Source organism: Nuphar pumila, chromosome 2 (assembly GCF_984573655.1).
Source record: "Nuphar pumila chromosome 2, dmNupPumi1.hap1.1, whole genome shotgun sequence".
Classification (NCBI taxonomy): domain Eukaryota; kingdom Viridiplantae; phylum Streptophyta; class Magnoliopsida; order Nymphaeales; family Nymphaeaceae; genus Nuphar; species Nuphar pumila.
The window spans coordinates 131,777,356-131,788,572 of NC_143250.1; positions in this window are offsets into that span (position 1 = coordinate 131,777,356).

The window sequence follows — 11,217 nt, forward strand, 5'->3', positions numbered from 1 at the left end:
CTGTCCAAGACATCTTGGATGCCGTTCATCTTCAAGATGAACGACACCCAAAAAAACCATTAAAAGCTTGATGTTTTGAACGAACGTGAGCCGTCTATTTTTCAACCATGGATTCCCTTCATCTGAAAATTAAACGGCATAAAAAAAATTTGTGGGGCTCATCCAGGTGGAAACCAGTCTTTTTCATGGGTTTTGGGTGACCAACAGTCTTGAAGATGGATGCCATCTAAGGTTCCGTAGACAGAAAACTGTCCAAGGTACATTGGACCTGATCCTCTTCTCATCTCATCTCTTTCTACCTCGACCAAACTTGACCAGTAAATGTTTGTTCGATGGCTCCAATACTTGAAAACCAAGTTGGCTCACCTAGTCCATAAGTTGGAACAGTAAAACCCAAGAAGGACTGCAATTCATGAACCGAGCCAAGTCCAGTCCATAGAGCAATACTGAATCAACCAGCCAATTTGGCAGCTTCAAAAAATCTAATAGTGTCGATCCCGGTGCACCCACCCTTTTTGGGTCACCCTGCAAGTGGGAAAACCTCAGATCTCCTATTGGCAGCAAATGAAGAAGGCGCCTCAAAACAGCAAGGATAATTCATGACTTGCTTTTAGGACTTCCTTAAGCGGTCAATTTGCCAACTTTGGCAACTCTGCCATGCCTTATTTTTGCAATTTTTGGTATGTCATGCCTTAGTGGCTGTCCATCACTTCACAATAAAAAAAAAGTAAAAAAACGCAAAAAACGTGCATTTTTCTGCTTTTTTACAATTAGCAGCGGTCAGAAGTCTTAATGGCAGATTTTTTACCGTCACTAAAGGCCTCAGTTTTTGTTAGGACCTTTAGCGGTGATAAAAAACCACGCAAAAACAGCGTTCTCGTCTTTTTTTTTTCAGGCCGCGATGGAAAAAAAACGTGCATTTTTCTGCTGTTTGCGCTGGTAGCTGCGAACCTATAAGGGCTGCACAGCTACCACTTTTTCGTCATGTTATGAGCTCCCACCCGTTAAATGTTCCTTCCTAAAAAAGTAAATATTATCGAATGCGGTTTACAGGTGCAATCACCTGATCTGCCATCGTTTTGAGGGGATATCATGCGTTTTACAGGCACCTCAAAATATCAAGGATAATTCACGAGTTGCTTTTAGGACTTCCTTAATCGGTCGATTTGCAACTTTGGCTACCCTGCCATGCCTTAATTTTGCAATTTTTGGTATGTCATGTTATGAGCTCACACCCGTTAAGTGTTCCTTCCTAAAACAGTAAAGGTGATGTTATTGAATGCATTTTACAGGTGCAATCACCTGATCTGCCATCGATGGCAGATAGGTGCAATCACATTGCACATTTTCAGTATCCCGTCGCACAGGACTGCCCTCCATACCGCCTGTCAGTTGTGTGGCCCATCAGAAGATGGAGGGCAGATCAAGTGTGTGCAATGTGATTGCACCTTATCTGCCACCGTCAGGATTTCTTGATCATGAAAAACTGAAGGGCCCAGGTTTGATAGTGGTTTGGATGATGTGGGTCATGCCATAGATTCGGATTGTTAGGATTGAAGGTTGACAGTCTAGATAAACGAGATACATGTGAAAGTAGCTCGTAGGATCAGTGAAATGTATATGGACATTCATAGGAAAAAAACAAAAATTAGCTCAAGTGGGATCTCATTCATTGCATACACACCCAAAAACACACACTCAGAGAGAGAGAGAGAGAGAGTTTTATATGATAACTGTGGTGGTACTGGATGATAACGACGACACAACATGATTGTCTTGGTTAGGTGAGGTTGATAATGCACGATTGAATCTAACAGTTAATGATGGTGATGATGTATGGTGATTAACGTGAGGATGCTCATCATTGTGTCCCCTACCACACATAGGGGTGTCAACCGGTAGGTTTTACCGGAACCAAACCCTATAGGGTCCAGGTATGGTGACAATTAAGAAGACCCGATTAAGACCCGGGTTCAAACCTGAAGGTCGGATTAATATATGGATCCAGGTATAATTTTTGAAATTTTATGCCAGACCCAGGCCCAACCTGAGTTCGGATTAAAACCTGCAATTTGTCAGTATAAAAATGATAAAAAAATATTATTTTATCGGGTATGGTCTGGGTCTGGTTCATATAGTTCTTGTCAGGTCCGGGTATGGTTTCTCTTTTAGTAGACCCGATTAGATCAGGGTCTGAACACGATACCATACCCAAAAATCTAGTCCAAGTCTAGTTCCACCTGGTTCTGAACCAAACCCGACCTATTGACACCCCTAACAACACACACACCCACACATATATATATATATATATATATATATATATAGAGAGAGAGAGAGAGAGAGAGAGAGAGTATATGGTTGTTACCATGCATGGTGATGATTACGGCACAAGATAATGTAGTTTTCCACGGCCATGATGATGATATTGATAATGATATGTATGCCCATTAATGCAAATACAATGACACTCGCATTACCATGCATGTTGATGTACAACAAGAAGTGTACGGTGTCGATTGCAATTGGGCAACTTGAAGGAACTGCTTCTAAAATATGCTTTATTTACTCTGAATTTTTTGTATAAATATCGTAGCATAAGGTTCCTTTATAGTGATGCCATTATCTTTTTGAAGTCGTTCTCAAGATATAGAAGGAGATGAGGGTCAGGCAAGTGAAGGCGATGGTGATGATGACTAAGATGGGGGCGGTTCTCACTGTGAAAGTATAAGACTTGCCAAGCACAACCAGGATAACACCACTCACAAGACGGTTTTTACGTGGTTCGACCACGAGGATCTGCATCTACGGTATGGTCCTCTCAATCTCTCTCAACATTCAACGAGAGAGAGAGAGAGAGGACCTCTTATTAATAATATTCATTTGTTTACAAAATTTAAGAGGAGACTCTCCTCTTTTGGAAACAAAGCACAGCCCAACTTCTTTTTTGAAGTTTTCAGCATCTATGACTATCTATTTTAGAGATACCTTGAGCTCCAAGGTTCTCTTTAAAATTAACTTTCTTTTTAACAAGTTCTCTATCATTAGGTAACTTAGCTTGCGTAGGATTCTTCACACCAACGTCCTTAGCTTGTGTAGGATTCTTAATGACAACATCCACAAGACTTTCCTTTTCCTTAGAACTCTTCTTACCTCGTTTATCCTTGCCATACGAGCCTTGTTCTCTAACAACTGCCACCACAATTACCACTTTGTAAGGCTAGCACTATAGGATATGGATGCTTTTGCAAGCTTGCTTGCACCCTGAAACTTGTCCCCAAACCATCATAAAAACCCACTCAGCACCGTCATTGTTATCATTTTTTTTTAGATAAATTCATTAAAATAGTAGTAACAATAAGATCATCCCGTAGATAGATGGACATTAGGTCCATAAGTCACTACAACAAAAGATGAAAATGACAGTTTGTATAGCGGGCAATTTGAAAAATTACCACACTTTTGATCAAATAGTGGCAATTTGGCAGAAGTTGCTATGGTAACCTATAGAGGCAGTTCAATACTGCCTTAAATCTACACTTTTACTACAGCAACAGTTCGAGACTGCCGCTATAGCTATGGCTTTCTTGTTTTTTTTCGTGCCCAAAGTTTTTTTAAGGGCATGCACAAAGTTGTTAAAAGCACTCTATGAGGCGTACACCTCATAGGCTATGAGGTGCACGCCTCATGGCCTAGGTGTGCGCCTTATATGGTTTGGGCCAAATGGGGGCTTTGACTGATTAGGGCACTCCCCCCTCTCGTCTCTCACCCTCTCTCTCTCTCATCTCTTGCCCTCCCTCTCGCTGTCTCCCTCTCTCAACTCTCACCCTCTCTCTTGTTGTCTCCCTCTCTCTCTCTCTCTCTGTGTGTCAAAAGAAGGAGAAAGAAGAAGAATGTATTGTGTCTTTCCCTCTCTCTCTGTTTCTCCCTCTCTGTTTCTCCCTCTCATTCTAGAGAGTTGATAAGTTTATCTAGTAGTTCTTGTTGGTGGATGGCATTAAAAAACCTATTTAAACGAAACCAAGATGTAAAGTACACATAGAAAACATATTAAAAAGTCTATTTGTTCTTCCTCTACAAATAAGACTATATGAATGTCCAATTGACACAACAAAAAAAATCTAAAATACTTTTTTTCAAATATATTATACTAAACATGTGGGCCAAACATAGGATGAGAGAGAGAAATGAGATGACTTAAAGGAAGTAGACCACTTCAAATTTGCTTTTGTCATTATGTGTAGAAGTGTTCAGTAAGAGACATTGATAATCCTTTTTGTTGTTATTTAGCATATGAATTTTAATCCTTAGGATCTCCATTCCAGAACTGTAAGTGAAATTCCCATCTCATACGGTTGCTCCTTCTGCAAACATTGTTTTGCATTAGGTCGAATTTTTGTCTCTTTTGCTCATATTCGAAGTCTAGATTGACAATAATGTAGTCTTGGGTTCAGTTTTTATGTACAGAGATTCAGGTTATGTTTTATAATAGTTTAAGAATAAGAAAAATGTAAGGTAAGAAAATAAAAAAATTTGAGAACAATGAGAAGAAATAAAGGTTGAAGGAGAGATGGATTTTGTGAATATTTCAAGCTAAACATGAGACAAGATTATTTAAAATGACAAAATCAAGACCTTCTTCCCTTCAGATAGTGGGATATGAAAATCTTATTGAAGAAAGAATGCATTCGAAGTGGTGATTTTCATTAGAAAAAAGTTTTTTTTTCTTTTTCTTTTTTTGTGTTACAATGAATTTTAGCTTCAAGTAAGAAGATGGAAGATATGCTTATCAAGAATTTGGAGTATCTTTGTGGTTTCTTTTTTGAATTTTCTGTGTACTTTACTCTGTCAGTACAAGTAAGAAAAATTCCCCTTTAAAGAAAACAAATAATAACTTAAATGGTAGACCAATAATTTTCAGGATAATGGAATAAAATGTCGTTGTGATTGTGTGCAAATCAGTTCATTCGGTGTAGGACAGTTGTCTTCTCCTTGTTGAGGAAGCAGATCAGGTCATGCTGAACATGAGTTTTTTGCTCATGCCAACATCGTGTCCGTTTGTTTGCATTTTGGATGAATGCCACGTAGCATATAATGTTGGGAGATGCCCTGTAAAAACAACAAGACAGGGAGCGTACCTGGATTCGCCATTGTCCGTGTAGGTAGTTCGGCGTTCTCCTCAGCCGGTCGACGCCCACAATGAGCCCAGGCCTAATGTCGCCGGTGAGCAGGACCCTGTTCTGCTAAGCCTGAATGCAGAACTGAATTTGGGCAGGGGATATGTTACGAACTCTCATCAACTTCATAACCCCTAAGCCCTTTATATAATGGAGGAATTGGGCAGTTACGTGAATGTGGTCTCTCCACATTCACGTAACTCCCACCCACTATCTCCATTAATCAGCCACTTATGTGACCCACTAAGAGGGTGTCAAACCGGGTCAGACTGTGGGTTGGACCCGTAACCCAAAATGTCCAACATTCTCCCACTTGACCCATTGACACCAAAAGTGTACTAAATCGAGGTGTATACCGTTATCTCGATTTAATTCTTCATGTGGGTTCACATGTCACCCTTTATCACAAGGATGAATCGTATGAGTCAAGGATATGAACACCCCTTTATGAAATATCATATTTCCTTGTACTACACTACAATTCACCTTCAGTGCTTAGGCATGTAAAGAAATTACCTATATGAATAGGTTGGTCTCTCACCTATTCTATTGGTCCTTTAATATTGTTATTTTGCTATTCTCTCTAACCCATATGAGAGATTCTTTATGCAAAATCAATAATAACTCAAAACCTTAGAGAATCAAAACATAAACACAAATGTGATTACTTAATGTATTATCATACATCAGAAGGAATCAAAAAGACCCATCCCCTTTACATGTTGGGAATACAATCCTGGTGCTAGCCCTTTAGTAAGGGGATCTGCAGTCATTTCCTTCATCCCAATTGTATCAATACATACCAGATGATTCTCAGTCCTTTCTTTAACAACAAAATATTTTAACTCCATGTGTCGACACGATGTTGAGCTCTTGTTGTTATTTGAAAAGGACACGGCTGCTTCATTATCACAAAAGATTTTTAGTGGTCTCTCAATAGAGTCCACTATACCAAGACCCATAATGAAGTTTCTTATCCAAATGGCCTGTGACGAAGTCTCGTATAGAGCAATAAATTCCGCCTCCATGGTATGAGCAACAGTGGTAGACTGCTTTCCGCTTCTCCATGAGACAGCACCACCCGCTAGAAGGAAAATGTATCCAGTAGTGGATTTTTTACTATCAATACACCCTCCTAAGTCCGCATCAGAGTATCCAACGACCTCTAGGTGGTCAGCTTTCCTGTAGGTCAACATATAGTCTTTCGTTCCTTGTAAATAGCGCATGACCTTCTTCGCTGCCTTCCAGTGCGCAATGCCTGGATTTGACTGATATCTACCAAGCATTCCCACAGCAAATGCTATATCAGGTCGAGTGCAGGTCTGCACATACTGTAAACTCCCAACTGCTGAAGCATATGGGACAGCATCCATCTGAGCCTTCGCAATATCATCCTGAGGACAGTCCTTCAAGCTCAATTTATCCCCTTTCACTATAGGTGCCAAACTAGGAGAACAATTCTCCATCCCATATCTTTTAAGAACCTTAAGGATATAGGATTTCTGAGATAGGCCAAGGACACCCTTAGTTCTGTTACGACGGATCTTGATTCCAGGGATATAAGTGGCCTCACCCATGTCTTTCATATCGAAATAAGAGGAAAGAAAGTCTTTTGTTTCATGTAAAAGACTCAAATCATCAGTTGCAAGAAGAATATCGTCAACATATAAAACCAAAATTATGAACTTACTCCCACTAGTCTTAATGTAAATACACTAATCAACAATGTTTTCAGTGAATCCAAAGTTCATTATTACCTGATTGAACTTCTTATACCACTGGCGGGAGGCCTGTTTAAGTCCATAAATTGACTTATTCAATTTGCAAACTAAGTTATTTGAGTCATCTATACTGAAACCAGGAGGTTGTTGCATGTATACCTCCTCATCCAGATCTCCATTCAGGAAGGCGGTTTTCACATCCATCTGATGCAGCTCTAAATCAAAATGAGCTACAAGGGCCATGATTATTCTTAATGATTTTTTAGTTGAGACAGGAGAAAAAGTCTCATTATAATCAATGCCCTCTATCTATGTGAAACCTTTTGCAACAAGCCTAGCCTTGTACCTCTCCACATGACCTTTAGAGTCTGTTTTGGTTTTGTAAACCCATTTACAACCAACAGGTCTAACTCCATCAGGTCGAGGTACAAGATCCCACACTTGGTTCTTTGCCATAGAGTCAAGCTCTTCTTTCATGGCATTGATCCAATGTGTTGATCTTTCACTTTCAATGGCTTCTGCAAATGTGAAGGGATCGTCATCAATGTCTATGAAATCATTTGACTCTTGTAAATACACCACATAGTCCGGATGGATAGCAGATTTCCTAATTCTGGTGGACTTCCATACAGGTGCTACAGGTGGTTCAAAATGAGCCTATGTATCCTGTTGTTGTTGTATATCCTCATCAACAACCAGATCTAGTTGGGATTGATGTTCATTGACTGGACTTTCTCTTTCATTACTCGAAGGAACAATGATAGAGAAAATCGGGTCATTATCCTCAGCAGGTGTAGAACCTGAATCCTGCATTTCCTCAAAATCAATATTTTGAGATGCATCTATCCCAACAGAACCATTTTCAAGAAATCTTGCTTTATCTGTTTTCACTATCTGTGGTGTATGAGATGGACAATAAAACCTAAAGTCTTTCGATCTTTCTAGATAACCAATGAAGAAACCACTAGTTGTCCTAGGATCAAAAGCTTTTATATGTGGGTTATACAATTTAGCTTCTGCTGGACATCCTTATATGTGCATATATGACAAAGAAGGTTTTCTACCTGTTCATAACTCGTAAGGAGTCTTTTGAACAGCCTTCGTAGGAACCTTATTCAAAATATGCACTGCAGTCCTAAGAGCTTCACCACACAAGGTCAAAGGAAGGTTTGAGTGATTCAACATCGCTCGAACCATTTCTTTAAGCGTACGGTTTCTTCTCTCAGCTACACCATTCTGATAAGCACTACCAGGCATGGTATACTGAGGTACAATGCCTTCCTCTTTTCGAAACTGCGCTAATGGACCTTCCTTTTATCCCATCTCAGTGAAACGACCATAATATTCGCCACCTCTATCTGACCTGACAACCTTAATAACTTCATTGGTTTGTTTCTCTACTTCTTTCTTGAAGTCCTTAAAAACTTGAAAGACTTCAGATTTTTTATATAATAAGTAGAGATACATATACCGTGAGTAATCGTTTATAAAGGTGACAAAATACTTTTCACCTGTATAACACGGTGAAAAAGGGCCGCAGACATCCGTATGCACTATTTCTAACTTTTTATTGTTGCGTTTGGCATCTTTCTTGTATGTGTTAGACTGCTCAGCCTTTATGCAGTCAACAGATGACTCTATATTCGTAAAATCAAGGGATCCAAGGATTCCCTCTTTCACGAGTCTTTGGACTCTCTCTTTCGAGATATGTCCTAATCTTTGATGCCAAAGCAAATAGGATTGATCATCCTTTAGACCACGTTTATTGCCAATCATTGTGTTCTCAATGGAGTGAGATTCCTGAATTTGGAGTTTGGTTCTTAATTGATACAAACCATCACACATATATGCAGAACCTATATTCATTGAATTTTTCATAATAATAAGTTCAGATTTTTCAAATTTAAACACAAAATCAAACTTATCAAGTTTTGAAATTGAAATTAGGCTTCGACTATAAGATGAAACATAAAATGTATCGACCAAATCCAACATGAATCCCGACTCCAACACAATTCTGCAGATCCCAACGTTATTGACATGTGAACGCATCTTATTTCCTGAGAAGATGCTTCTTTCATGCTCCGTTGGTTCCCTTTTGTTCAGAAATGCCTGCAAAGAGTTGGCAATGTGCACCGTGGCACCAGAATCAATCCACCAACTATGCAATGGAACATGAATTAGATTGCACTCATGAGAAACAAATGACTTATTACCTTTATTTTTTAGCCATTTCTTGAACTTCAAACAGTCCACCTTCTTATGCCCTTTCTTTTTGCATAAGAAACACTTTATAGAAGGACCACCTAACTGGGATTTGGCTTTCGCCTGAGAGTTTGAACTCTCCCCAGTGGCTCTCTTCTGATTCTTCTTTTTGAATGAGCTTTTCTTTGGCCTCGACCTCTGTGTATCCTTATGAGAGGCCATATGTGCACTTGGCACCCTCTCACCCTTCAATCTCTCCTCTTCCTCAACACACTTACTCAAGAGGTCATTAAAAGACCACTCATCATTATGTGTGTTGTAGGAGATTTTAAAGGGTCCATACTCAGTAGGTAACGAGGTTAAGATCAGATGGACTAAAAACAAGTCAGAGATGGCGAACTTCATGTCATTCAGTTGAGTCTCAATATTCCTCATTTCCAAAATGTGTTGTCGGATGTGACTGTTACCAGCATATTTCATAGACACTAATTTGAACATGAGGGTACTGGCCCTTGCCTTATTAGAAGTGACGAATTGAGCCTCAATGGCTCCCAGAAATTCCTTCACAGTCCTACAATGAGGAATTGCGCCTCGAATGTTCTTAGCCACCCAAGATTACAAAAGCAACAGGCTAAGTATGTTCGAGCGCTCCCACTTTTCAGAGGCAGCCTTCTGATCGGCTGTGCTCTGCTCATTAAGAGCGGGAGGTTTGTCAATTCTAAGAGCCAGATCTAAATCCATATAGACCAAAGTGAATAACATAATTTCTTTCCAATCAGAAAAATTCGATCCGTCTAAGATAGGGATACTACTAGAACCGTCGATATGGAAGGAACCTGATAAATCATGGAACGAAAACGGAAAGACATTACTATTATTGCTCAGACGAGACTCGTGTTGAAAAGGTAAAAGTGAGACCATTTATTTTCACCTTTTCTGAGACAAGCATAGTTGAGCCATTATCGTTTCACTTTGGTGAAAACAATAATACTCATAATTGTTCTGTCTCTTCAATTCCCAAGGAATTGACTACAGTTGGTGAAACTAGTAGATCATGAATCCAAAGGCAATTCAGCACTGTACCTTTGGGTACGAACATGCTTCATGGGCTGGAATGCACATCTACTATCACACCCTGTGTAAATTTTGGAACACAACGACTTACCTTTGGGTAGAATCGATGTTTCATAAATTCACACACAATCATAATTACGAATCTTAATACGGTTCAAAGAATCCTTAATTAACACGATTTGGTGATTACATGAATCGGTTAATCAAAATCTTTTACCGAAAAACCTACTCGTATTATGGAGCACACTCATGCACACATTTTAATGCATGTATATTCATGACATAATATCAGTTCATACTTCAACAAAAATGCATAAACTAATTGTCATAAATTTAGTTATAATTCATGCTTAAAATCATCATGCATAACTTAACCAACGCTAAATACATGAATTAACATGCATAAGTCATGCATTATTCAAAATAAATACTTTATAAAGCATGAAAAATAACAAAAGCATGCTCATATGGGTAAAACCCAAGGTCCACATGTAGGAACCGGTCTAAAAACACTCTGAATCAGTCTGAAACCGCCCCGAAACGGTCATCTAAGGGTCCGAACCGGTTCTGAACCTTATAAACTGATACTTAATATGAACAAAAAGTTCATAAAACCCTATAACCGTATGTTAAAATCCATGTAATTCTTTATATTTATGAAAATAGGGTCTCAGCATCTCAGAACCGGTGAAAACTGGAAAGAACCGGTCAAAAACGGTTCTCAACCGGTTCCAGAAGGGGTCGGATCAGGTTCTTGATCCGATTCAGTCTCAATAGTGTTTGGATCCTGTTTTTATGGATCCAACCCAGTTTAAATGGGATCCGGGTCTGACCCGACCCATACTTAATACGGGTCAGACCCGGACCGAACCATACCCGGGTCAGACCCGGACCGAACCATACCTGGGTCAGACCTGGACCGAACCATACCCGGGTCAGACCCGGTCCATAACAGAACTGGGTTAGACTCGGCCATAAAAGGACCCGAGTTCCACCCGGTCCAAACCGGATCCCGGGTACGACCCGGTCCAAACCGGATA